Below are 26713 nucleotides of genomic sequence, written 5' to 3' on the forward strand. Positions count from 1 at the left end.
TGTAAGGTCATAGGTAGATCATAATTCCATTTTTCTTATTATCAATGCTACGTGTTGGATATTACAAATTTCTTGAGTTAGGAAGATTTTATATTCCTCCCTCAAATACATTTTGATTCTAAATAATTAGCTCAAATCAAGTCAGCCTGATAGAGAGAGTACTGAATTCTGAATCTGGAGAACAGAGGTTTCTGTCTCAGCCCTGTTCCTTATGGTAGGCTACACTGTGTTTCTACACATCAACATGCAATGTGAAAGGTAAGAATCTTAAATATTTATTTATGTATCTCAAAAGGTTGATGTGAAGATTAATATTGCAAGTGGAAAGTCAGAAGCTATTGATTATATGATTATATTATTGTTATTACTTCTGCTAAGATATTTGAAACTGATCATTTTCCATAATGCAAAGTGATGACACAATATCACCATAAATGTTTAGGTGAGACCTGAATGAGTAACAACAGAACTAGGGTCTGTTGATGCCTCTAGTTCTTACTTTTTTTCAGAGACGCTTAATTTCTTTCAAATTGTACACCAGTCTGATTTATATCCAGACAAGCCCATTTCAGTTTGGGGGCTCAGAAAGGATCTTTGCAATACCCCATTCTCACACGTAACTTCTACTTTTTCTCATGGCCTAATAAAAATCTCAGTAATGGCTTTCATTCCACAGTGTGCACTAGATTTAAAAAACTATTGTCCTCCCCACCCCTGCCAGGTGAGATAATGCAATGTCTTCAATCCACTAGAAGTTAGGAGTGACTGATTGCTGCTGCTTGGCTGAGAGCTTTGGTGGTAGGTGGGGAAAGAACAAGACACCAGGAGTCTGGAGAATCACCCATGTATTAGTCTCTCCTCATACTGCTATAAAGAACCACCAGAGAGTGGGTAATTTACACAGAAAAGATGTCTAATTGACTCACAGTTCCACATGTCTGGGGAGGCCTCAGGAAACTTAGAATCATGGCAGAAGGGAAAGCAGGCACATCTTACATGGTGGCAGGAGAGAGAACATGTGAAGGAGGAACTGCCAAACACTTATAAAACAACCAGGCCTCATGAGAACCATTTGCTATTATGAGAACAGCATGGGGGAAATCGCCCCCATGATCCAATCACCTCCCACCAGGTCCTTCCCTTGACATCTGGGGATTACAATTCAAGATGAGACTTGGGTGGGGACACAGAGTGAAACCATATCAACCCACATGTGAAGAATGAGGATTCAGTAGGGTTAATGAAAAAGTTGGGGTTATTTTACCCATGAATGTCTCTCTTCAGTAAAATTAGAATTTGACAGCAGATCTTCTCTTAGAACTGTTAATATCTTTTTATTTTAAGGTCTAAGAGAGAAAAAAAGACAAATTCCAAATATATCATGATATGGGTTTTTGGATAAAGCAAGTTTGATTCAAAAGGCTAAGTACTAGGAGTCCGTTTATGTAGAATTCCAGCAAATACTGAAGGACCATAAAAGCAAATATTAACTTCAGAGAACTAAAATAATTAGAATAGTTTACATATACATATATGCGTACATGTGCTATATTATATACATATGCTACATATATACACATTTGCTCCATATATACACAGATACGCTACATATATGTAGCATATATGCCACATGTATATGTATGTAGCATATGTGTATATATACATATATACACATATGCTTTCAATATTAATCTTCATATCAACCTTTTGAGATACATAGACAATTATTTAAGATTTTTTTTTTTTTTTTTGAGACGGAGTCTCAATCTGCCGCCCAGTCTGTAGTGCAGTGGCGTGATCTCGGCTCACTGCAAGCTCCACCTCCTGGGTTCACGCCATTCTCCTGCCTCAGCCTCCCAAGTAGCTGGGACTACAGGTGCCTGCCACCATGCCCGGCTAATTTTTTGTACTTTTAGTACAGATGGGGTTTCACCGTGTTAGCCAGGATAGTCTCGATCTCCTGACCTCGTGATACACTTGCCTCGGCCTCTCAAAGGACAAATATTTAAGATTTTTACCTTTCACATTGCATGTTGGTGCTTATATATATGTAGCATATGTGTATATATGTAGCATATGTATATTTATACATCTATATATACATATATATAAATATATATTTAAATTGGATCATCAGTTAAGAGTCCAGATTCCAGGAGATCAGATGTTCAGTCTGCCCTTGTAAGCACAGTCCAATTGGATGCTAGTGTGTAAGATAAACCATCTTCTTTGCCCTGCATAGGGCCCCAGAAGTTTATTGTAGTGGAAAGGACACTGGGGACATGAGATAAATCCTCTCACTAATAGAGGCAAACATTTGTAAGTAAGATTGCAACTAATCTTCTCTCGCTCCAGTCTTGCATGATGGAAAACTTTGAGTGAAGATATGAACAAAAACAATGGATTGCGTTAATCCTTTTCAACCTGGGAAAAGGCATCCACACCTGTCAATTTGGGGTGGTTGCCCAGGAGGGAACTGTGGGAATACAGCCATGGGAGAATTAGAGCTGAGTTGCCAGGCGGGCCAGATAATTCCTTCTTTAACAGCTTGAAGCCCGGGAGTCACATTTCCGACTTACAAAAAGCTTTCCAGGACGTAACCAAATCTGCGGTTTCCCAGGAGGTCTTGGCTTGTCTCACCAACAGCCCATGTCCTTGGAAGACACAAGCTTTTGTTGTTTTGGGGGAAATTTGGGTTGTGAGTGTGCTCAACACACCTCTGGCAGAGCCTGGATGAGAGAAAGAGGCTCATCTTTCAAGTCCTCTGCCACTCCCTTTGAAAGGGCCTCGAGACTTACTTCCTGGCTGCGACTTCAAAGCACAGATGAATGCTTGATTTAGAGCTCCGGGGCCTCCATGTCTATTATTATTATTGTAAAATAAGAACAAGTCAGCCACGTGTTTATAAACGTCCCATGACAGCAAACTCACTGGCTAGAGGATGCAACATTAGGCTGTGTCTGCACCAGAGGTAGGGAGGCTTTGCCAAGGGGGGCAAGCCCAAGTAAGGTTGGTTAAATGCCATGAAAAAAAAATGCTTCTGGAGCACAAGGCGCAGGAGCATTTCCTCATTTTTGGTGGGCATTGTGTTCGTTTATTAGGAAATGGTCACTGACAGCAATACTGTTTGCCATGTTCACATATTCTGAGAATGCAGAACAAACTTGTGACTCAGAGGGCTGAGAGAAAGCTGTAAGGAGTTGGGGAAGGGAGCTCAACGTTACTGTTATAATTGAACTAAGGGCTCAGGCCTTTATCAGCCCACCAGGCTATCAGACGGCGGGGTAATGTGTCTGTAAGTCTTTGCCTACGAATGAGTTCAGTGCATTTCCTGAAAGTAAGTGAAAATTGAATTCATTGGTTTACTTTCTGTTTTCTTGGCAGGTGAGATAGAACAGGTATAAACTCATATTAGTATAAACTAATGAGCAAAAAAATAAAAAAAAGAAAGAAACAGCAATCAAAAGCAACAGAACACAAAGTAAAGAAAAAGATAAATACAGAAAAAAATGAACAAAGGGGTGTCTTGGTTCAGGTTCCTTAGAAGCAGGGCTTAAACCAAGAACTCAGGTGTGCATGATATATTGAGGGAGGACTCGTAGAAGAAAAGAGAGAAACAGGAAGAGGTAGGGGTGTAGACTGAGATGGAATCTAGCCTTAGCCTGATGCAGTGGTAAGCTCTGGAGCATGAACTGAACAACAGAGTTGGTGTTAATTTGAGGCAAGAAGACTGTCCTTTCATACTTCAGTGTTAGTTGAGCTTCCTGGATGGGGGTTAAGGGAGAATAGCCTTCAGGCTGATGGCTCTTGCTGAAGGCAGTTCTCTGAGGAGGGAGCGGCTGTGAGCCATTAGCAGCCCACTTACAGCAGCAAGGCAGATGGGTTTGCAAGCCAGCAAAGAGTATCTACAAGACACCAACAGTATCCACTCCAGGGGCCTATTGGAGTGATAGCCAGAAATCATCCTCCTTGCCAAGAACCACTCTGCATCTCTCACTCCTTCATTATCTACGTGTGGGATAGATTAATGTGGCCTAAAGCAATGGGCTCTGAAACATTGGTCCCTTGGAAGGTTGAATTTTAATGTCCTGAGGAGTAAGCTATGCTCTCAGATATTGTGTTTCAGGACAGTTGGAATGAGATTTGGGAATTGCATTTAAAAATTCCCATCCCCTATATCCTAGTAAATTCTACGTTTAAATCTATGTCACCAGAGAAGATCTTCCACATGTGAACAAGAAGACAGGCGCAAGGATGCTTGTTGAAGCATTATTTGCAATGATGAAATAAGATAACATTCTGAAGGTTCACCAATGGGGAAACAGGAAATGAATTGTGATGTGTCATTCCCTAGATCACTGTGTACCAGATAAGTGAACTCACTGATACACATAGAAAACCTGAAGTTGAATGAAAAAAGCAAGATGCAGTGCAATGAAAATAATATGATATACGTAGATAACATTTTTAAATATAGGCACAAAATATTGTTTTGCTTTCATCTCATACACACATACATAAATGTGTTATATATAATACATATTTATTTGTCAAAATATTTTTTAAAGTTTAAAAGAAAATACAGCAGACTCATCAAGGAGGTGAGAATGAAAATGGAATTTGGGATGAGGTCAAAGCATTTTCAACTATATCTATAATATTGCATTTTTTTTTTAAAAAAAAAAAAGGCCTTAAAAAGAGAATATAACAAAATGCTAAGAATTGTCATCTGAAATGCTACTCATATCACCTGAAATGTGATCTCATCAGAGATGACTAAACATTCTCTCTAAAATAGAGACAATTTCTCCATCATCCTCTCTCCTAAACTTGCTTTATTTTTCTTTATGGCATATATATGTGTGTATAAGATTGGTGCTATCTATCTGCTATCTATATTTTTCCATCGTTCCCACTAGAGTATCAGCTCCTAGAGGGCTGGAGTTTTGTTTATTTCACTTCCGTTCAGAATTGAGCCCGTCACTTAGCCGCCTTTCAGTAAATATTTGCTGAACTGTTTGTGTAGCTGAATAAGTGATCAATTCTGGTGGAGAACACAAATATATTTTACATTATTCTCAGGGCATTTCTGTATTTCTGTATTTATTTATTTATTTATTTATTTATTTATTTTTTGAGACAGAGTCTCACTCTGTCACCCAGGCTGGAATGCAGTGGCAAGATCTTGGCTCATGCAAGCTCCACCTCCCGGGTTCAAGCGATTCTTCTGCCTCAGCCTCCGGAGTAGCTGGGACTACAGGTGCCCACCACCACACCCAGGTAATTTTTTGTGTTTTTAGTAGAGACGGGGTTTCACCGTGTTAGCTGGGATGGTCTCGATCTCCTGACCTCGTGATCCGCCCTCCTGGGCCTCCCAAAGTGCTGGGATTACAGGCATGAGCCACCGCGCCCGGCCGCATTTCTGTATTTTTTAAAGTTCTCTTTCACAGCCACTCTGACTTCCTTGAAAAGTTCGTTGGGTAAATTGCCTGGTTTGCAATGATCAGCAGGTTTTAGGAACTGTGGGTCTATGGCAGATGGACTCCTGCAGACAGCAGCTTTGACCTTAGGTTTAGCCTCAAGATAACCACATTAAGCCAATTGATTAGCAGAGTTTGAATTTCCCTGTTTACACTACCATATAGAAGTAACCAGGTACATAGCCTGACTTTTTTCTAAAACATAAATGTCAGAGTCAAATAAAATAAAAGTCAATGATGTCTTTAGCCAGCAACAAATGCGGTTAAATTGTTCTTTGTAGACTCGAAAACTAAAGGAAAAAATAAACTAAACAGGAGAGGAGAGAAAAAAAAAAGACAAAAAAATGTTGGTTTTCAACCCTTGAAGCTCTAAACCCTTCTCATCAATATGGATCACATGGTTTTTTTTTAAACTTTTTCTGACCAATTTTTAAATTGTTTTTACTTTTTAAAAAACATACAAATCCCAATCAGGGCTTATAGTCAAAATGAGATGAGTTGATACAATTTCAGCCAAAAACAAACTGCTTGAAATCTCTTCAACTGCATCACAGACAAATGTGTGGTTCCTATTATTATTATTAATTATTTAATATTGAAAAGTTTAAGAAATACAACCTGTATCTTGAGGGCCCCTAAGTAATTAAGCATGCAAGGTAAGGTACTACTAGGAAGTATGCATGTGAGGAACCAATGGGCCAGGGTGTTTTAGCCCTGACCTTGTACACATCCAGTCTGGCTTCATAGACACATGTTGCAGAATGGCAAGGAAATAGTTCGGATAGCAAAGGGTTCAGCAAGAGGTCAAATGGGACAAGGGAAATAAACAGCAAGATGAAGACTGTGAAGAGGAATCCCCTACTTTCATAGATATTTCTAGAACCATTGTTGGCCCCAGTGACACAGTTTACCAATCTTCAGTTATAGCAATGCTGTTCCCTATGCATATGTACCTTAATCTTACAGATCATTTGTTTCAGGCATTTTTTACTTGATTAGTTTCCAATGCATTGTTTAGATTTCTTTAGATTCGGAGAGAAGGCCCAAAACATAAAACAATTTGTAATTAGAAGTCTGAAGCTATAAAAGTCACCTAACATTTGTGCATACTATTTTCAAAGATGTGGAATTGTGTTACATACTTAAAACAGCATCCTTCTAAGTGTATTACAATGATCTGCTTTACTCAAAGTCTACTGATCTCTCAAAGACTCCTTGATCTCTCAATATGTTTTATTTTATATAATTCAAAGAGAAAACAAAGGAGGATCCCTTGGTTATGTATCTTCTGGAAATATTGGGTTACAGCTAATCATCTTTCTGTATTGTCTGACTTCTCCAAATCTTTAATATTCCACAGTGGGCTGTGAATGCACAAGTGTGAAACATAGTATGCAATATTTCCCTAACCTATTTGCACAGAGAATTATTTGTTATTGGGGCTTTCCTCCCCACACCAGACTTTAGAAAATACAGACCTAGAATTTAACCAGTAGATCAAATGAAACTTTAGTTTTATGTTTAAAACAAAGTTGAAAAACACGCTTCTCTAATCACATGAGTGCTTTTCTCTTTGGATTGAGACTCCCCTGCCCAAATTTGTATATAGCTTAGTGTATATAACAGGGGAAGGGAGGGATTTCAACTACTCCTTGGAGCTGTCAAGTACTGAATCCCACTGATTAGCAAGGAGTTTCTCTCAACGTCTGACCAGCTCCTTCCCCTGGAGTAATACGTCGCTGAGTCATACGGAAACATTGCTTGGTAATAATTGATGTACAGCTAAATCTTCTAAGCACTTTTTAACTATACAAATGCTTCTTGCCCCCACGAAAAATGAACAAGAGAAGAGGCTTCCTTTTAACTTTAAATTAACTAGCATTTCAAAGAGTTCCAGAACATCTTTCAAACTCACTTCTCTGAGGACATCTAAATAGGACCAGTGACTCCCTGAAGGCACCTTCTACCCCAGAGCTCTGTTTCCTTTAGATACTGAAGTACAATAAAGTTGCTTTATAGTCATAGAGGAAATAAACAGGCTGCTGTTCTCAAAGAATGTGAAGCCCTTACCTGTGCCTTGAAGATAGGAACGTTTATGAGTCCCAGGGGACAGGGACAGCCCCCGGATGTGAGTAGTTTCCAGAGAAACAAGTTGATCTGAAGTTTTTCCTGGAGAGTTGGAAAATCTGCCACATGTCATCCAGCGCTTATTTCTTTGGTGGGTTTTACACTTGGGTGTCATTCAGCAGTTTTATGAGAGCAAGACAATGGATAGAGAAGCCACAAAAAAATTCTTCTAGTTCTTTAAGGTATGAGTCATCTTTACCATTGAAACCTTTGGTCACAGCCTGAATAGAAGAGGCAACATGCACTGCTTTTTTTTTTTTTTTTGGTAGGGGTGGAGGGAGAAGAGTTTTCAAATGTGTTGCTTCCATTCAGGAGGGAAAGATTATTTAGGGATCTATTGATTTTTCATATGTGGTTTGATTGCATTTTCCCTCACTTGAGTTTCTGGATGTGCTCATAGATTGAACCTCAGTTATGTGGGAACTTTCAGTGTCAGTTTCTAAGAGTAAGAGGCACAGCAGCGTTAATTTGACCTTCTCCATGATAAGGGATCCATTTTAGAAACAGTAATAATAGCTCACACTTGTTGAACACTTATTTGTTGTCAGGACCTGATATAAATGTTTCATATGTCCTTACTTATTTAATGTGCATAGCAGCTACAATGCAGTAGTTGTGGTAGATTGTGCAAAAGTGGCTGCAATTCTCCAACCCTCCCTGTATCTGCATCCCTTTGCAATGTAACTGCAACTCCTTGCATCAAGAGATGAAGTCAATATCCTCACCTTCTAAATCTGGGCTAACTCCCTCGTGGCTCTGTGATTAGAGGTGCTGGCTGACCTTGGGTGGCCCCAGATGGATGGCTCCTCTGGCTTCCTCCACATGGTCTCTTATCCTTCAGCTAACTAGCCCAGGCTTGCTCACCTGGCTGATGGACAGGGTCTAAGAGAAGAAAGACAAGGGCAAGGCCTTTTTGAGGTCTAGGTTCAGAAATGCCACAACAATACTTCTCCTACATGCTGTCAGACAAAGAAAGTCATAGTGGCCAACCGAGATTTGAGGGGTAAACAATAATCTACCTATTGATGGGAGTTGCCACAAAGTCACACTACAAAGGGCCTGAATACAGGAAGAGCCATTTTCCCCCATGGGTTTCAAATGACCGTGAGAATCCACATTGCCATCATCTAGAACAGTAAAAAGTGAACTAATGATTAATACATTCAAACATCAGCTCTTCATTAAGTTGCTTCAGAAGTGAATACTGCACAATCTTGTAAATGATTAATCATGGTCTTTTCACATAAGTCACCCAATAGTTTGACATTGTCTTTCAATTTTCTCCTTTATATCATTAGTTCCTTTACTTTTAAGGCAGACTTGGACAAAATTCATTGTTTATTATATAATAAGTATAGTGAGTATACCACTCCAAAGAGGACTGGACAAAGCAAGAAGACAAAAACCTGATGCAGTGCTTTTCAACAAGAAGGTACATATTAGAATTACCTGGGGAATGTTCTCAAACTTCTTTCCCTACCTCCATTCTGAGGCATATGTTTATTTCCAGGGCAAGGAAGATGAAGACAAGCACTTGTGTTCAGACAAGCCCTTGGATAACTCTAATACGCGTTTCCTTCACTTCTCCTCCTCAGTTAAAATGTCTGCCTAACAATTTGATGGAGTTGTTCGAATACCTTTGATAAGGTGAAATTATTGTGGCAGTATAATTAGAACAATGTGTTTTCATACAAGCTCTTCTATGTTATAGCTAAGAAACCTTGAGAAAGTCACTGGTCTTCTGGGAGCCTCAGTTTCTTCATCTCTAAAATGGGGATCATAATAACTTGCCCATCTCAGAGGTTCAAATGAGATAATTAGGAGAAAAAAAGTGCTTTGCAAACTGTAAAACTCTAAAAAACTGAAAGGAATAGAAACGTTTAGTAACTTCCCTTAATTATGCCAAAGCTCTGCAAGTTAGTCTACAGTATTCTGTATGAAATATTCTAAAAGTGAATCCTGCCATTTCCTGACAGGCGTCAGTCATTTATCTTTCCCATGATCTCTCTGAATGAGACTTTCCAAATCTAGTTAATTCCTATCTTTTAATATACACCACTGTAGTGTTGGAATCCTGCCGGAGATTTGGAAACGGGCTCAGAGATGAAGTTAAGAGGTCATTTTGCTGTTACTGTGCACTTACCACAAAAATGTGGCTTTGTGGTTATTCGACAAAAAGGTGTAATAATTACTCGCAGTGACTGTATAGAGGCATGTTTGAAAAACAGAATTTTAGAGGAAAGAAAGTCAATAACTTACATGTGTGCTGTGAGGAGGGAAACAGAACTAGAAATAGTTTGGAGACGGTTGCTTTTCATAGAGGAGTAGGATCAGACAGATGGGGGGCAAGTTGAAGAGTAAGCTCCCTGAAGGTTAACAGCTTCTCAGTTTTGTGGACACACACACACACACACACACACACATCTGAAATTTGATCCAGATCATAATATATGTGAAAAGCAAGTTGTGAGACAGTGTATATCCTTAGATTTCACAAGCCATAGGTAGAAGAGGCCACCACTGTGTTGGAACCCAATATTCTTTCTCAGAGGTGGGAGCAGGACCACCATGTGTACCATTCTATGGGAGCCATCTACACCACAGGCTGAGTGTCAGCCTTGGGTGGGAGAGACACTTCTGTGTACATCATTTACACAAAACGATGGATAATCGCCACATTTCAAGTTACCTATTCCATTTGAAGTTGTGAAAGGTAAATGTTTTCACTTCTAAGAAAACTTTGCCCTTTTCTCTCATTTCGGAGGGAACAACACAGAGACTCAGAAAGGATAATCCACTGTCTCTGTTCCCACAGCAGTTGAACCCAGGTAGATAATCAGATCTGAATTGTTCTGTTTTTTTTGTCAACATGTTTCAGAAAGTTATGGTAGCCACCAACTGAGCTATTTCCTAATCCCCTTCTGCTAGAAGTGCCCCTATGTTTGCTCATTACGGTGTTGACAGTTATTTCACTTTTATACTTAGGGGGCCTTCGGGGATTCTACCGGCGACTTCTCAGAAGCCGTATTTATGCACTACCCAGAAGGAAAGGCCTGCAGTGTCTAAAATAGTTATAAAATGTCTGTGAGATTTGAGTGGGGTCTGCTTTTTTCTCCTTTCTTTTCTTTTTTTCTCCCTCTGCCTTGTTTCATTTTATGACCACTCACTGGTAAACTGACGCTGGAACAGCAGGTTGAAATGCCTTTCAAGCGCTTTGATTGCCACCATGAAAACAAACTGCTTTTTGGCCTTGTGTAGACACGATGTCTGAGAATTATTATAGTCAGTCTTTGCTCATGATTCCATGAAACTCTCCAATTCTGCAGCAAGCACCATATTGCAGCTTTTCCAATTCACAGCCCAGCATACATGCAAGATTCCTTGGAGTATCTTTAAGATTTTGGGTTCTATAAAACAGCTCCCGCTCATAAAAGCACACACAAACTTACCATTGTTGAGTGTTTTTTAAATAGAATCAGAAACGAATCTGTGACCTTGTGGCCCTGAGGTGGGAACACTATCTATAAAGTTGCCCAGACATTCTGCCTGTCAGTAGGACATTTTCATTGAACATAAGTATAAAAAAAGAAGGAGCCAGAATAGGCCAAAATTTTTTACATGCCACAGCTCACTTTATGCATTTTAAACCTTGTTAACATTTGCTAACAAGAAAGTTAAGAACTTTGAGCTATAAAAATAGGAATGTCTTGCTAACTAACTAAATATATGTGTGAACTTTGGGTTCTGCTCCTTGCTCTGGACCGGCTCATGATCATGCAAAAGGAAAAAGAAAAAATTAAAAGGAGCCTAGTTTGGGCTTGTAAAATCTCTAACAAGTCCTTAGAGTTTTCTTCCTTGCATGTTTCTCAGAGTTTCTGTTGATTGCATCTTTTAGCAGAATTGAAATTCACATGAGTCATTCGGTTGCTGATCATCAGTAGAATTGTGAAGATTCTGAAGTGTTTAGATTTACCTTTTAAATATTAGCAAGATCACACTAAGAATGTAGAAACAACAGAGAGAACTAAGTACTGACTGGATGGAAGCTTTAACTTTTGGAAGCAGAGTTGCCTGGGGCATCCTTCTCCATCGTCACTGTTCATCAATTTCCATCTGTGTGTATTTTCTGGGGACTTGTAAACCATTTCCTCTTTTCAGTTTCCTGTTTCCCACTCTAGTCGTCTTCACTTCCTTGTGGTAAACAGCTTCCTTGCTGGGCAGTAAACAGCATTATTGCTTTCTTTAGATTACATCAATTCATGGGCTTTCCCTGAGAAACTGAAGTTGCTTGAGAGTCCTCTCTCTCTGTCTCTGTCTTCGTCTAATATGGAAGCTCAAAGAAATATTTAAAAAAAACTATTGAAGGTAATAAGCTAGAGGATAAAAAATGAAAATAAAGTTACAGTGAAACCCGAGACAATTTAGGTGGATGCATCTTTGGTAGAAAATTCCTGTGGTGGCTATGAATTGATTCACTAATAAAATTTAATTTTTTTCAGTGTAAAGTATGTCTCTAAGACCTCACTTCTCTGAGCTGGGAAAACAGTTTAAGCCATAGCAGTGTCAGAGTTCTGGGAGCTTAAGCAGTGCAAAAGCCTTTAATTCACAGACTCTTCTATATACTTTATGTAGACAAAGCAGTTGACGCTTATCGTTCTAGAAGGTAGGTACTATTATGTCTATTCCACAGATGAGAAGACAGACTCAGAGATGTCAAAACTGACCTCCCCAAGGACAAACAGATAATAAATATCTGAGCTAATATTTGAACCCAGGCCTTAGGCTCCAGAGTCCTTGTTTTAAGGCCTCCTCAGGCACTGTGAGAGAGATGGGGGGCTGTCTGGTCTTCATTCATCAGCCCACACAGGATGTGTCTCAGCAGCCCACCTTCTAAGCTTCTGTAATTCCCCTGGCCAGTGTCTCTGCTGTTTCTACGGTATGCTTGGGGTTCCATCAACCCTTTGTGAGGCAGCCTACAATTCCTCCTTAGACACACTCTATGGTTGCTTTTCTCTCTGCGGATCTGCCACCTCCCCACACTGCTGCCTATTGCATTTCACACACAATCTCATCTCTGCCTCCATCTCCTCCTTCTCAAGCCAGGAGGGAAGTGGTTCCTAGGTGAGGTCCTTCTTCAGCACTCACTTGTGCTTTATGCTCATGAATCCTCTCACCTTCCAGGCCTTTGGAAATATAATCCAGCCTCCCTCAAAGGCGCTTGCTGGTTTTCATCTGACTTTCTTATGAAGAGACTTTCTTGCAGCAATGCAGGAGTAGAAAGAAGTAGATGGGGGTCTGATGTTTGCATTCCAGCTTCTAGTACTTTCCTCACATAGATATCCTGACTTTGTGGTTCCACAGTCTACCACCAGTGACTCCTACCCTCGATATGTCATCTCCAATGACGATTTTGTCTAATGATGGGCCAGACCAGAGATTTACTATCTTAGGGCATTGCTCAGCCCTCATTTGCTTTGCTAGCCTGGGGTCTAGAGGGTTGCCACTTAGCAACCAAGCCCCATTTCCTGAATTTGTCACTGGAGTTAAAGGGTTCCCGCACATTTTTGAGGCAGTAGGTGGCTGCCTCCCTCTACTCCATGAAGCTTCCTGAATACAGAGAGGCTTAGAGAGTTATGAAGACTTTTAAAACCTGGGAATAGTCTCAGGCAGCAATGCCTGAATCCCAGGGAAGAGCTGTGTGGCTCTGAGATCTGAGCACAAGTTCCCTAGAAGTAGATCCGGAGAAGGGAATTTGGGTGTATATGATTCCCTGAGGGAAGTCTCTCAGAGGAAAGGGAGAGAGAGAGAAGCAGAGGAATGGAAGGAGCTAGGCAGCAATGTGGTCTCAGCTGAAGTCCAGCCTCAGCCTGATCACATGGGAGGCTCTGGGCCATGGATTGTACCAAGTCTGTCTCATATTGAGACAAGGTGCTGGCCTCAACTTCCCCTCATCATTAGCTATAGGATGCCCCAGGTTATGGAATAAACTTCTGGGAAAGTTGGCACTTTTGATCAAGAACCATCCTTCAGGTAAGGATGGGGACAAGCATGAGCAATTCAACACCCACAGTGACTGGAGGAACCACGTACACTGATTTGGCAAAGAGGATTACATGTACACCAAGAGTATTCACTACACAATTCAAAAGACCAGAGCCATCCTTTCATATGAGAGGTCTTTTCCAGAGAGGAGCTTTTGTTGGATTGACTTTATTTCTAGGAAGCTCTAACTCTAGTTCTGACAAGCCTGAGTATTGTGACTTTTTGGTCCTAGAGTGCCCATATTCCATATTGGAGTACTTAGAGAAAGTTATGCAGTCTCAGTATCTTCCACAGAGTAGATATTTAATATGTAGATATTTAACTAAAATACTAGAATGGAGAATAAAATAAATTAGTATCCTATGACTCTACCAACATTTTCACTTGAATTTGGATAGAAAGGGAAGAAATATAACATATTTACTATTATTTATGACTCTTGATTTTTAATCTTATTTTTAAAAAGAGATCACAGAACTTCAGAGCAGGCAGAAACCTTAGTGTCATCTAGTCTAACCCTCTCATTTTACAGGTAAGGAAACCAGGACCCCAGGAAGTCAAGGTCTTATGGATTGTGGTTTTGTGTGTCTTCCTTTCTCTGTGATGGTAACCATACTAATGACTAGGCCAAAGGGCTTTGTTTGGTTCACTTACATGGATTTGAAAGAGCCCCTGCATCTGGAAGGCCTATCGGATGGGAACCAATTTCCCTGGGGTGGTAGCAACTTAACTAAATATCTTGCTATGATCAAAGCATCTTTGGGAGCCATTAGCTCTATACAGCAACATGCTGTTGAAATCTGCAAAAGAGTTGGATCAAATCGGTGGAAGATTCTTAATGGCTCCCCAAGTCCCTATGTCAGATTCTACTTTTATAAAACTCACCTTGGCCATGGCCTCATCATTCTCATGTGTAAAATGAAGCCACAGCTGCCCACCCTCTCAGAATGTCATGGTGGTTCTGAGGTTCCCATGAGCATCATAAATATATAGCCCTGTAAATCTAAGAAGAATAATCATGATTGACTCATTCAGTATCTCCAATTTACTTATTGGTAAATACATTGAGAACAGTTGAGAGAATTCTCCAGGTTTATAATGTGGAATGAGGCATAACGTCTAATATAAACCAGGTCTCTTCACCCCTTGCCTTTTAAATTAAGCAAAGTTTCCTAAAATGTAAGATAAAAGGGCAAAATTATATATAGTCATCATTTCCACAAGCCTTAAATTTATTGTGTTCCTAGTTCTGTGCATTCACTTTGAGAGACTCCACAGGAATAAATTCCAACAAAGTTAACAGCAGATACATCTACTTTGTTTATTCCAGAAACTGGAAAATATTTTTTTATCATTCCTACCAGGCACTAGAATATTATTCTATCTTAGAGTCAAGTGCTAGATGGCTTCAGGACTAAAGGTAAGCTCCAAGCTTCAGCCCAAATAACACCATACCAGGCTAGGCTGGAAGATGCACCAAGCCCACGTTCCCAGCAGACATTATATGAATCCCTGCCATGTCATTTATATCTAGTCATTGCAGACTTGGCCGGCTACTCCCAACCCAAAAGTCAACATTTATATTTGGTCATTTCTTCAAGAAAAAAAAAAATAAAGGTTAATTGTACCTTGCCTTCTCACAGTAAGTCACAATCATTAACTTGGTGTATTATTGAAGTGACTTATTTATATTACTCAATATAAGATGTACTTTAAAAAATATATGTGTAATGAATGGATGAATGAATGTTTTAGAGAACACACACTGTATGTGATAACAGCGGATTATAAGTTGAAGGAATCTGCTAAGCATTAAATCATTGTCCAGTGCAGGCCTAAACTCATGGCCGTGAGGACAGTTGTTTTTGAAAATATTGGAGTAAATCTTTGTAATTTACAAATATTATGTCTCCAAGGTTTGAATCTGATAACTTGCTTCTGCTGGGGAATAAATAGAAGGTTATTTACTCAACACATCTTTAAAAAGATTATTTGTATAAATTTATGAGGTTCAGGTGTAATTTTGTTGCCTAGTGGTAAAATCAGGGCTTTTAGAGTATTCATCACTGGATTAACATAGATAGTGCCCATTAAATAATTTATCATCTTCCACACCCTTCCCACTCACCACCTTTCTAAGTATTCAATGTCTATCATTCCATACTCTACAATCGTGTGTACACATTATCTAGCTTCCTCTTACAATTTTTCAATGGTATTCTTTTGTGTCTGAATTGTTTCATTTAAAATAATAGCCTCCAGTTCCATCCGAGTTGCTGCAAAATACATTATTTCATTCTTGTTATGGCTGAATAGTGTTCTATTGTGTATATAAACCACATCTTCTTTATCCAATCATCCATTGATGAACACTTAGGTTGATTCTGTATCTGTGCTATTGTGAATAGTGTTGAAATAAACTTACAAATGCAGGTGTGCTTGATATCATAATTTCTTTTCCTTTGCGTAGATACCCAGTAGTGGGATTGCTGAATCAAATAGTAGTTCTATTTTTAGTCTTTTGAAAAATATTCATAATGTTTTCCATAAAGGTTGTATAATTTACTTTTCAACCAATGATGTATAAATATTCCTTTTTCTCTGCACCTTCACCAATATCTGTTATATTTTTTGTCTTTTTAATTATAGCCATCTTGATTGGTATAAGATGATATCTGAATATGGCTTTAACTTGCATTTCTCTGATAAGTTAGTGATGATGAGCATTGTTTTCATATGTCTGCTGGCCATTGGTATGTCTTCTTTTAAAAAATATCTATTCATGTCACTTGCCCACTCTTTAATGAGATTATTTGTCATTTTGTTATGTTGTTAAATTGTTTGAGTTCCTTCTAAATTCTGGATATTAATTCCCTGCCAGATGTATAGTTTGCAAATATTTTCCTGTATTCTGCAGGTTGTCTGTTTACTCTATCAGTTATTTCTTTTGCTGTGTAAAAGCTTTTTGAGTTTAATTAACACCCATTTGTCTCTTTTTGGTTTTGTTGTCTGAGCCATTAAGATCTTAGTCATAAATTCTTTGCCTAGACCAATATCTGGAAGAGTTTTCCTAGGTTTTCTTCTAAAAATTTTATAGTTTTATATCTTACGTTTAAGTCTTTAATTCATCTTGAGTTGATTTTTTTATATAGTGAGAAATAAGAGTCCAGTTTCATTCTTCTGCCTTTGGCAATCCAATTTTCCCGTCACCTTTTATTGGAAAGAGAGTTTTTCCCCATAGTATGTTCTTGTCAATTTTGTCAAAGATCAGTTGGCTGTAATTGTGTGGCTTTATTTCTGGGTTATCTATTCTGTTTCAGTGATCTATGTTTCTGTTTTTATACCAGTATCATGCTGTTTTGATTACTACAGCCTTGTAGTATAATATGAAGTCAGGGAATGTCATGCCTCCAGCTTTGTTCTTTTTGCTCAGGAGGGCTTTGACTATTCAGGCTCTCCTTTGGTTCCATATGAATTTTAGAATATTTTTTTAAATTTATACAAAAATGACATTGGTATTTTGATAGAAATTGCACTGAATCTCTAAATTGCTTTGGGCACCATGGTCACTTTAATGATATTAATTATTCTAACCTATGAGCATGAGATGTTTTCTCATTTTTTGTGTCATCTATATTTTCTTTCATCAGTGTTTTGTAGGTTTTTGTAATTGTAAATATCTCTGACTCCTGGGTTAAATATATTCCTATTATTTTATTATTATTTGTACCTATTTTAAATGGGGTTACCTTCTTGTTTTTGTTATCAGCTACATGACTATTGGTGTACAGAAAGGCTATTGAGTTTTGTACATTGATTTTGTATCCTGAAACTTTACTGAATTCATTTAGCAAATCTAAGTTTTTTGGTGGAATCTTTAGGGTTTTCTAGATATAAGATCACATCATCGGTGAGTAGAAGTAATTTGACTTTTTCTTTTCCAATTGGGATGCCTTTTATTTACTTTATCTTGCCTGATTGCTCTGACTAGGACTTCCAGTACTATGTGGAATAGGAGAGGTGAAAGTGGGCATTCTTGTATTGTTTCTGTTTTTAGAGGGAACACAATTAACTTTTCCCCATTCAACATGTTAGTTATGAGTTTGTTATACATGGCCTTTAATATTTTGAAATATGTTCCTTCTGTGCCTAGTTTGTTGCAGGTTTTTACCATAAAGTGATGCTGAATTTTATCAGGTGCTTTTTCTGCATTTATTGAGATAATCATATGGTTTTTGTCTTTAATTCTGTTTACGTGATGTGTCACATTTATAGATTTGTGTATGCTGAACCATTCTTGCATCTCTGGTATAAAAACCATTTCATTGTGGCATATTATCATTTTGAGGTGCTGTTGGATTCAATTTGCTAGTATTTTGTTGAGGATTTTTGCATCTATGTTCATCAGAAATATTGGTCTGTAGCTTTCTTTTTTGTGGTGTTTTTGTCTGGCTGTGGTGTCAGAGTGATACTGATCTCATAGAATGAGTTAGAGAAAATTTCTTCTCATCAATTTTTTAGAACAGTTTTCGCAAACTTGGTATTAGTTTTTCATTCTATGTTTGGTAGAATTTGGCTGTGAATTCAACTGGTCCTGGGCTTTTGTTTGAGGTGTAGGTATTTTTTATTACTGATTCAATCTTGCTGCTTATTATTAGTCTCCAGCATTTCTATTTCTTTCTGGTTCAATTTTAGGAGATTGTTTGCTTTCAGCAATTTATCCATTTCCTCTAGGTTTTTTAGTGTGAGAGTATATCATTGTTCATAATAGTCTCTGATAATCTTTTGTATTTCTGCAGCATCAATTGTAATGTCTCCTTTATTATTTCTACTTTTATTTATTTGGATCTTCTCTCTTCTTTTCTTGGTTAGTCTAGCTAGCAGTTTATCAATTTAATTTGTGTTTTCAAATAATCAACATTTGCTTCATTGATCCTTTGTATTTTTTTTTTTTTTTTTTTTGCCTCTAGTTATCTCCGCTCTGATCTTTGTTATGTCTTCTGCTTCCTTTGGGTTTGGTTTGTCCTTCGTTTTCTAGTTCTTTGAGGTGTGATGTTAGGTTGTTAATTTGTGAGCTTTCTACATTTTTACTGTAGGCATTTAATGCTACAAACTTCCTGTTAGCACTGCTTTTACTATATCCCAGAGGTTTTGCTATGTTGTGTTTCCATTTTCACTGATTTCCAAATTGTTTTTAGTTTCCATCTTAATTTTTTCATCAGTAAGATCATTCTGAAGCATGTTAATTCCCATGTATTTGTATAGTTTTGAAAGTTCCTCTTGGTATTGATTTCTAGTTTTATTCTGCTGTGATCTGAGAAGATTCTCGATATGACTTCAATTTTTGAAAATCTGTTGAGGCTTATTTAGTGGCCTCACATATGGTCTGTCTCAAAGAATGTGTTATATGCTGAGAAGAATGTATATTCTGCAGCTCTTGAGATAAATGTTCTGTAAATGTCTGATAGGTCCATTTGGTCTAAAGTACAAATTAAGTCCAGTGTTTTTTGTTGATTTTCTGTCTCAAAGATCTGTCTACTGCTGTAAGTGGGGTATTGAAGTCCCCCACTATTATTGTTTTGTACTCTCTTTATGTCTAATATTCATTTTATTAATCTGGGTGCTTTGGTGTTGAGTGCATATATATTTAGGATTGTTATATCCTCTTGCTGACATTATCCCTTTATCATTACATTATGATCTTCATTTTTCTAACTACTTTTAATTGAAAATTTGCTTTATCTAATATAAGTATAGTTACTCTTGCTCACTTTTGGGTTTCCATTTGCAAGACATATCTTTTTCTATCCCTTTACTTTTAGTCTATATGCCTTTACAGGTAAGTTTCTTATAAGTAGTATATAGTTGAATCATTTTTTTATCCATTCCTCCAATCCATATCCTTTAGGTGAAGTATTTAATCTATTTATAGTCAAGGTTAATATTGATATATAAGGTTTTGTTCCTGTCATGTTGTTAATTGTTGTCTAGTGGTTTTAGACATTCTTTATTTTTCTGTTTGTCTTTGTGGTTTGGTGGAATTCTGCCATGTTGTCATTTGATTCCCTTCTCTTTCTTCTTTGTGTGATTGTTTTATAGGACCTCTGAGTTTTATGCTTTTGTGTGTTTCTATGATGGTAAATATCATGCTTTCATTTCCACGTTTAGGACTCCTTTGAACATTTCTTGTAGGGCCAGTCCAGTGGTAACAAATTTCCTCAATATTCTCCTGTCTGGGAAAGACTTTATTTATTTTGCATTAATCTTAATATAGCTGGACAGAAAATTTTTGGCTGGCTATTTTTTGTTTTGTTTTGTTTTAATTTTAGTACTTTGCAAATACTATCCCATTCTCTTCTGGCTGGTAAGGTTCCTGCTGAGAATTCCACTGTTAGTCTGATGGTGTTTCCTTTCCACTGACTAGATGCTTTTCTCTTGCTGATTTTAAAATTCTCTTTCAAACTGACTTTACACAATATGATGACAACATTTCAGGCTGAGTTTCTTTTTGCAATGTATTTGCTGGGAGATCATTGGGCTTTCCGTCTTTGAACGTCTAAATGTCTTGCTAGAGTTGGGAAGTTTTTGTCAATTATTCTCTTAGATAAGTTTTCTAAACTTATCGGTTTTCCTTCCCCCTCAGGAATACCAGTAATTCATTAGTTTAGTTGCTTTATATAGTTCCATATGTCTCATAGGCTCTAAGCCTTGTTCATTCCTTTTTGCCTTTTTTTTCAATTTTTAATTTTTTATTTTTTTGGTCTGGATTATTTCAAAAGACTTGTCTTCAAGTTCTGAGATTCTGTCTTCTGCTTGATCTAGTCTATTGTTGGGGCTTTTGACTTTATTCTGTAATTCCTTCAATGAACTTTTCAGTTCCAGAATTTCTTTTTTTTTTTTTTTAAGATATCTATCAACTTGGTAAATTTCTTGTGCTTATCCTGAATTAATTTTCTGATTTACGTGAATTGGTTTCAGATTTCTCTTGCGTCTCCTTGATGTTCCTTACAATCAATATTTTTAATTATCTGGCATTTTAAAGATTTCTTTTTGGTTAGGGCCTACTGGTACAGAATTATTATGATCATTTGAAGATGATGTTACCTTTTTTTCATCTTTTCTATACATTTATGCTGCTTTATTCACATCTTGAGTAATAGTCACTTCTCATTTTTCAATTTGCTTTTATAAATGTGAAGGGGGATCTTTTTTCACTTGAAGATATAACTATGATGTATGCTAGGTAAGGCCATTTGGCTTTGTTTCTGGGTATATTCAGTGGCAAAGACTCTATATGGTTTCCTTGGCTGTAAATAGCCTAGTGTGGTGGCTTTATCAAATGGTAGGTGTAGTAGCAGTGTGCCAAGTGTGTGAGCAGGCTCACAACCTCCTGAGCAGCCAGAAAGGCAATGGTGATAGGGATAGCAGTGATCACTAGAAGCTTTTCTCATTCCAGAGTACTGTGCTATTGTGTCAGCAGTTATAACGGGCTGTGTGGACTGATATCCAGGACAGGACAGTAGGTGGCACTTTCAGGTAAGAGCCAGCTGTGGTGGTGGCAGCAGGTTTTATGCCTACTCTCTGTTAGCCAGGAAAGGTACCCAGGTGTCCCAGGTGGTGAGTTGGGTTGTGGAATGCCCAGGGGCCTGGGTCCCACACTCCATTTTAGAGTGCTTGTGTGTGGAGTGGTGGATGTGAAGCTGGGCAGAAATGGACTACGGAAGACTACATTCAGGCCTCCCAAGGATAGCTGCAAGCACCATCTATGACACAGGTGGCAGGACAGTCCTCAGGCTCTTAGCAAAATGCTTGGGTGAGGGGTAACTGCAGCTGCACCAAGGTCTCAGCATGGGAGAGAGGGGCAGTCCCAGTGACAGAGCATTGGCCAGTGGGAATGAATTCTATTCTCTCTCACACTCCAGACCTGGTTGAGCTTTCTCACTCATCCCAACTGTGGCAGGCACTTGGGATAGTCAGGTAGTCATTGCAATTTGCTTCTAGTCTGCCATAAGCCCTGGTCTTAGGAGTCACTGCCCAGGTCAATATTATACCTCCCCAACAACTCTCCTCCTGATATAGTCCCAGGGGTTGGGGGAGCCTGATTCTGGTGCCAGTGGCAGGTCCCCACGTTATACTCTTATTTCACTTCTGGCTATGGGAGCTCCTCTCCTGTCTGAGCTCCAGTTCTTCATGCCCCAGACTAAGTCTCTCTAATGCCAGAGACTTATGCTGCTGCAAGCTCTGAGGACCCTACACAGCTTACTAAGAGCTAGGATCAAGAATGAAGTTCTACTTTTGGTGCCCAGGCATGATGGCATTCATGGGACACTTCCCAGAACAGTTCCTTCTCACAGTCTCCCAGACACTCCCCAAGCTAGTTTCAATGCTTAGGAGAGTCAAGCTGCTCTCTTATGGCCTGGATTGCACAATTCTCCAGTGGGAAAGTGAACCACAAAGAGACACTCACTCACCATCTCCCATATTGAGGATTCACATCCAGTCTTCAGTCAATCCCAACCATGTGGGCTGCATGCCCTTCTCTTTCACAGACTCCAGATTTTCACTTTACTTTTCTGTTTAACTCTCATGTTCTTTCTTGGATTAATGTTCAAAGTGTGATTGTTTACACATTTTGACTCTTCTAAGTGGATGAGGTACACCGGAAAAGCCTCTAGTCATGCATCTTGGAAAAAAACAGTACATCTTAACAGAGGCCAACATTATTCTATTTCCTCAGCCAAACTCTGATTCAATGCAACATGCTTAAGTCAAGTGTGAATTTGAAATAGAGATTAGATATTTCTGTTTTCTACTTTTTTCTTAGTGTTGAAAAACAGGATGTAATTGTTTGCCAAATCCTCTTGATTTACCCCTGATTCTGATTAAGACCTTGAGATTAGATGCAAACAGAATGTCATTCAATGAAATCAGACTCTTTAGAGTTTGTTGGTTGTTTTAGTCTCTGCTACATTGACTGTAAAACTGGTCCCAATTCTCCACCCCACCCTGAATCCATGCCCTTGGCAATGTGACTGCAGCTACTTCCAATGTCAACTCCTATAAACAGGTGAACTCTATTTCTCCTATCCTGGAATCTTGGCTGGCCTCATGACTTGCTCTAGCCAACAGAAAGTGGCAGAATAGATAGTGTGACACCTTTGAGCTAAACCTACTGAGGCCATGCATGTTTTGATTTTTCAAAGAACTCTCTCCACCTCATGAACAAGCCTAAGCTAACCTGTTAGAGGGTGAAAGCCCATGTAGAGGGGAGCCTCGTTGCCTCAGTCTAAGACCATCCTTGACCAGTCTACAGACAGTTGTATCCCAAATATATCAGACAGTTCATTCAAGTTCAGCTGAGCTGCCTGCTTCATCTTCAGCTGATCACAAATATATCAATGAACTCAGTAAAGACCAGAAGAACCTCCCAGCCAACACTGTAAGCAATAATATGTGCTTATTGATTTTTAAGACATTAGGTTTTGCTTTTTTAAAAAAACATCATGGATCAATAGTTACTGATATTGTTTATATGTATAGATAGTATAAATGAGGCAGGGAATGCAAAACTGGCTCATTGTATGAGGGAAGTTCTTGATGGCATTTGCTTTGGATACTGGAGATCTAACCTAAGAATGAGGTAGGTATTTTACTGCAGAAAAGACTCAGGGGATACCTGATAGCTGAAAGATGCATAAACTGTTCTATGCAGCCATAAAGTATGAAACTGATACCAACACCAGAAAGTTCAAGGAAGACAGATATATAAAACTTCCTATAAGCCCAAGCTATACAGAGATGGGCTAGGCTGCCTAGGAATATGTAGAGCTCTTGTTTTTAGGGGAGACACCTGAAGGGTAAGCACTTCAAGGGGGATGTAATTACTGTGGAATGTGTTAATCACTATTTCTAACTGGTAAAAACATCCAGCTAAGTGATAAAAACATTTCTTGCTTAAGCAAAGAAGACCTAAGATAGAGCTCACTCTCTTCCTCACCCTCACCCTCACCCTCTCTACCCACGCCCTCTCCCTCCTTTATTTCTCAGACCTTATCTTTTTTCAGTATTGGCTAATTCTCAGACAAGGTTTCTTCACACATGATGGCCCTAGATTCCCAAATTTATATTTTACTTTATAAATTCTCATAGAAGTACAATTTTTATCAAATAATTTTCAAAAACAAATCCTAGAATTGACTCCACATCATCCCAAACTACATCACATAACCACCCCTGAACCCCAAATGCCCCCCTTCCATGTTGGAGCCAAGGTTATGTTCCTGCCTCCAGAGATAATTGAGTTGCAGAAGTCAGCCTCATCTGAACTACATGGAATAAGAATGGAGTGAGGTGCTTCTCCAGACTAAATACGAGAGCTATTATCAGAAAAAAAAAGGATGAGTTCTTGCCAAACAAAAAGAGAATGTAGTCTCTACTAAGTGCAATTCGACTTCCTAATATGTTATTCTGGCTTTTCTTCACAGAAAGAACAAGGTCAGCCTAAAAGACATAAATTCAAGAATGCAGGGAAATAAACTCGTCTTCTTGAGGCAATTCAGTTCAATGCAGTTTAATTCAACAAACATTCATCGAGTGCTTAGTATGTGGTAGGCACTCTTGCAGGTGATTTGGCTCTGTCAGCCAGCCAGCCCCCAGGTAGCTCTTTACCTCCAGCCAGGGCACTACCCAAAAAGGCTGTAATGGGTATGCAGAATTTCCTTTTTTACTTTCCTACTTGTTTGTCTTCTCTCCCTCATGTCTTCTTTTCTTTTTTGATTTTGATCTCAGGGGTAGATGGTTGAGTTGATTATATTCTTAATTTCCTGGCATATTAACATCACGACCCCATATCTCTTATTTTTTAATTATTTGTTATATTGATAATCCCCCTTCTCTATCCTCATCCTTTTCGCTCCCATAGGCAACACAAGTGCCTTAAATAAATAGCTTTTTGTTTGTATATGTTTCTATAATAACTATTACAATAAGTGTATTTTTATATGTTGCATTTCTTAATTTTTATAAATTATGTAACATATTTTCATGTAATATGCTTATATATATTTGCTAATTATATTTTCTGTTACATATATAAGTGTGCATGTATTTATTTCTATATCTTAACATACAAATAGTTTAGTTTTCTACTGCCCCTTCCTGTTCTAGATTTTAAATCCACCCATGTCTCTTTGTTGTCATCTAGAACAGTTTCTTCTAAATGTTGCAGGTGAAATTTTTTACCTCATAATTGTTTAAGGAGCCATAAAATGTAAGTGTCCTTTAAAGAAGAGACTCACTGTTGTATGTAAATGACAGGCACTGGCCCTGAAAGAAGTCTTCCTAGGAGACCACACATTATGCAATGAGATGTGAAATGAGGAAAAATGTAGAGTCTCTTAAGTTTCCATAGTCCATTGGATAATTTCTCTGAGATTCTAGGAAGAGCTGGATCATCTAGAGACCCTGACTGTGAGCAGCAATAACAGCCTGATTTTTCAGAGGGAGAGAAACAAACTATAATCTGTCTAGAATGAGGCCCAGAGCTCAGATCCTAACTTGCCAAAACACACCAGGGAAAGCCCACTTCAATGAAACTGAAGCACCCCAAACAAATGTTTTCAAAAACCTTTCTCTGCCACCTCACCTTGAGCCTCATCAATATTTTGGGGGCTTTCGTAAGAATGGCAAAATGAAGACAAGGAAATACATTTTGAAAAAGAATAGTGTTTCAAAAATCTGTCCCTCAAGCCAAATACAAAATTTTTAATATCTCAATAAGTGTGAGTTATTGAAATACGCAGGAGAACCAGCAGTGTGCGGAATCTTCAGAAAGAAGTCTCACCCCTGGCACCCCTAGTTAGAAATAATTACATGAAATCCATTATAATTTAGTTTTACAAAGTTATTCACCATTGAAATCCAATTTTGAAAGAGATGAGATTACCTTGTTAGGATGATCTTAAATGTTGATATATATTTTATGGAAAGTATGCACTTACATACACATGTGACTATACTCCACAGCTAGGACTTTTTGTGGGCTTGCTTAGGTTATATGCTGTATTCAATTGCATTTTTGGCCTCAATTCTCTATCCCTCCCTGTACCCACACCCATTCTGTGACCTCATTATGAGTGGAATGTTCCCCACTCCTGCTTTGAGACTTGGCCACATGACTTTTATTGGCCAATGGAATGCAGGTAGAAGTAACAGCGAGACAATTCTCAGACTAGGTCTTATGAGGTACAGCTTGATTTTTAGCATACTTGTACCATAAAGAGCTTCTCCCAGGCAGCCGTTATCTCTCAATTCTGGACTCCAGAAGAAAGACACATACAGCAGGCTGCAGCCCAGCCCTGAGAGAGGAACTCAGTTAAGCCAGACCCGTAGCTTAAAGCAGAGCTACTAACTAAGGCCACTGTAGCCCACTGACCCCAGCCAACCTGCAGATGCTGGTGAGAACAAATGATTGTAGCTTGAAATATGGTGGTCTGTTTTCTGACATGTTAAAAATATCTCATCTAACTATAAGCTATTATCATTATCTACCAAAACATATATGTTGGAGCCAGGGATGTATCTTCCTATTATGTTTATTTTTAAATATGCATTGTTGCCCCCAAAGAATGGCAGAACTGCTATCAGGAGATTTTATAAGGCAGGACACTTTCCAAACTGTTTCTTCTTTAGGTCCTTTGACTACAAGAATGTAAAACACCAGTATGTCTAGAGTAACTCTGCTTGAAAAGTAGGAAACGTAAACCATTCTTTCATCACTTCCCTTAGATACAATTTACTGTAGCATGGTAAGAAATAAAAGAGAATACATGGATCTAGTGAATCCCAGCTTGTTTGGGGATGTTTTTACTCCCTTATGGAGAAGAGTAGGAACAGGCTGAAAAGACATCTGTTTTCAAGCCTTAGAGGTAATGTAAGATCTCGTAAACCTGCATAAAGGTCATTTCTGTTGGAACTATGCCCTTCTTCTGGTGATGTACATCTGAGGTATTCTCCCTGAACTTCTCTCAGTTGCTTGGGACTCTGCATCTTTCATGGAATTTCTT

The 26713-nt window shown here is 38.5% G+C and overlaps 1 long non-coding RNA gene across 1 annotated transcript; it reads right to left on the reverse strand.

Annotated features, from left to right (window-relative positions):
* Positions 1 to 5215: 5215 nt before the first annotated feature.
* On the reverse strand, positions 5216 to 25718 carry LOC129529026 (uncharacterized). Its single transcript, XR_010132364.1, has 4 exons — positions 25649 to 25718; positions 8333 to 8489; positions 7551 to 7828; positions 5216 to 5577 (listed from the first exon to the last, which is right to left on the reverse strand). It is a non-coding gene; the product is annotated as an uncharacterized lncRNA (long non-coding RNA).
* Between the last annotated feature and the right edge of the window lie 995 nt (positions 25719 to 26713).

The sequence above is a fragment of the Gorilla gorilla genome, chromosome 21, assembly GCF_029281585.2.
Source record: "Gorilla gorilla gorilla isolate KB3781 chromosome 21, NHGRI_mGorGor1-v2.1_pri, whole genome shotgun sequence".
Lineage (NCBI taxonomy): Eukaryota > Metazoa > Chordata > Mammalia > Primates > Hominidae > Gorilla > Gorilla gorilla.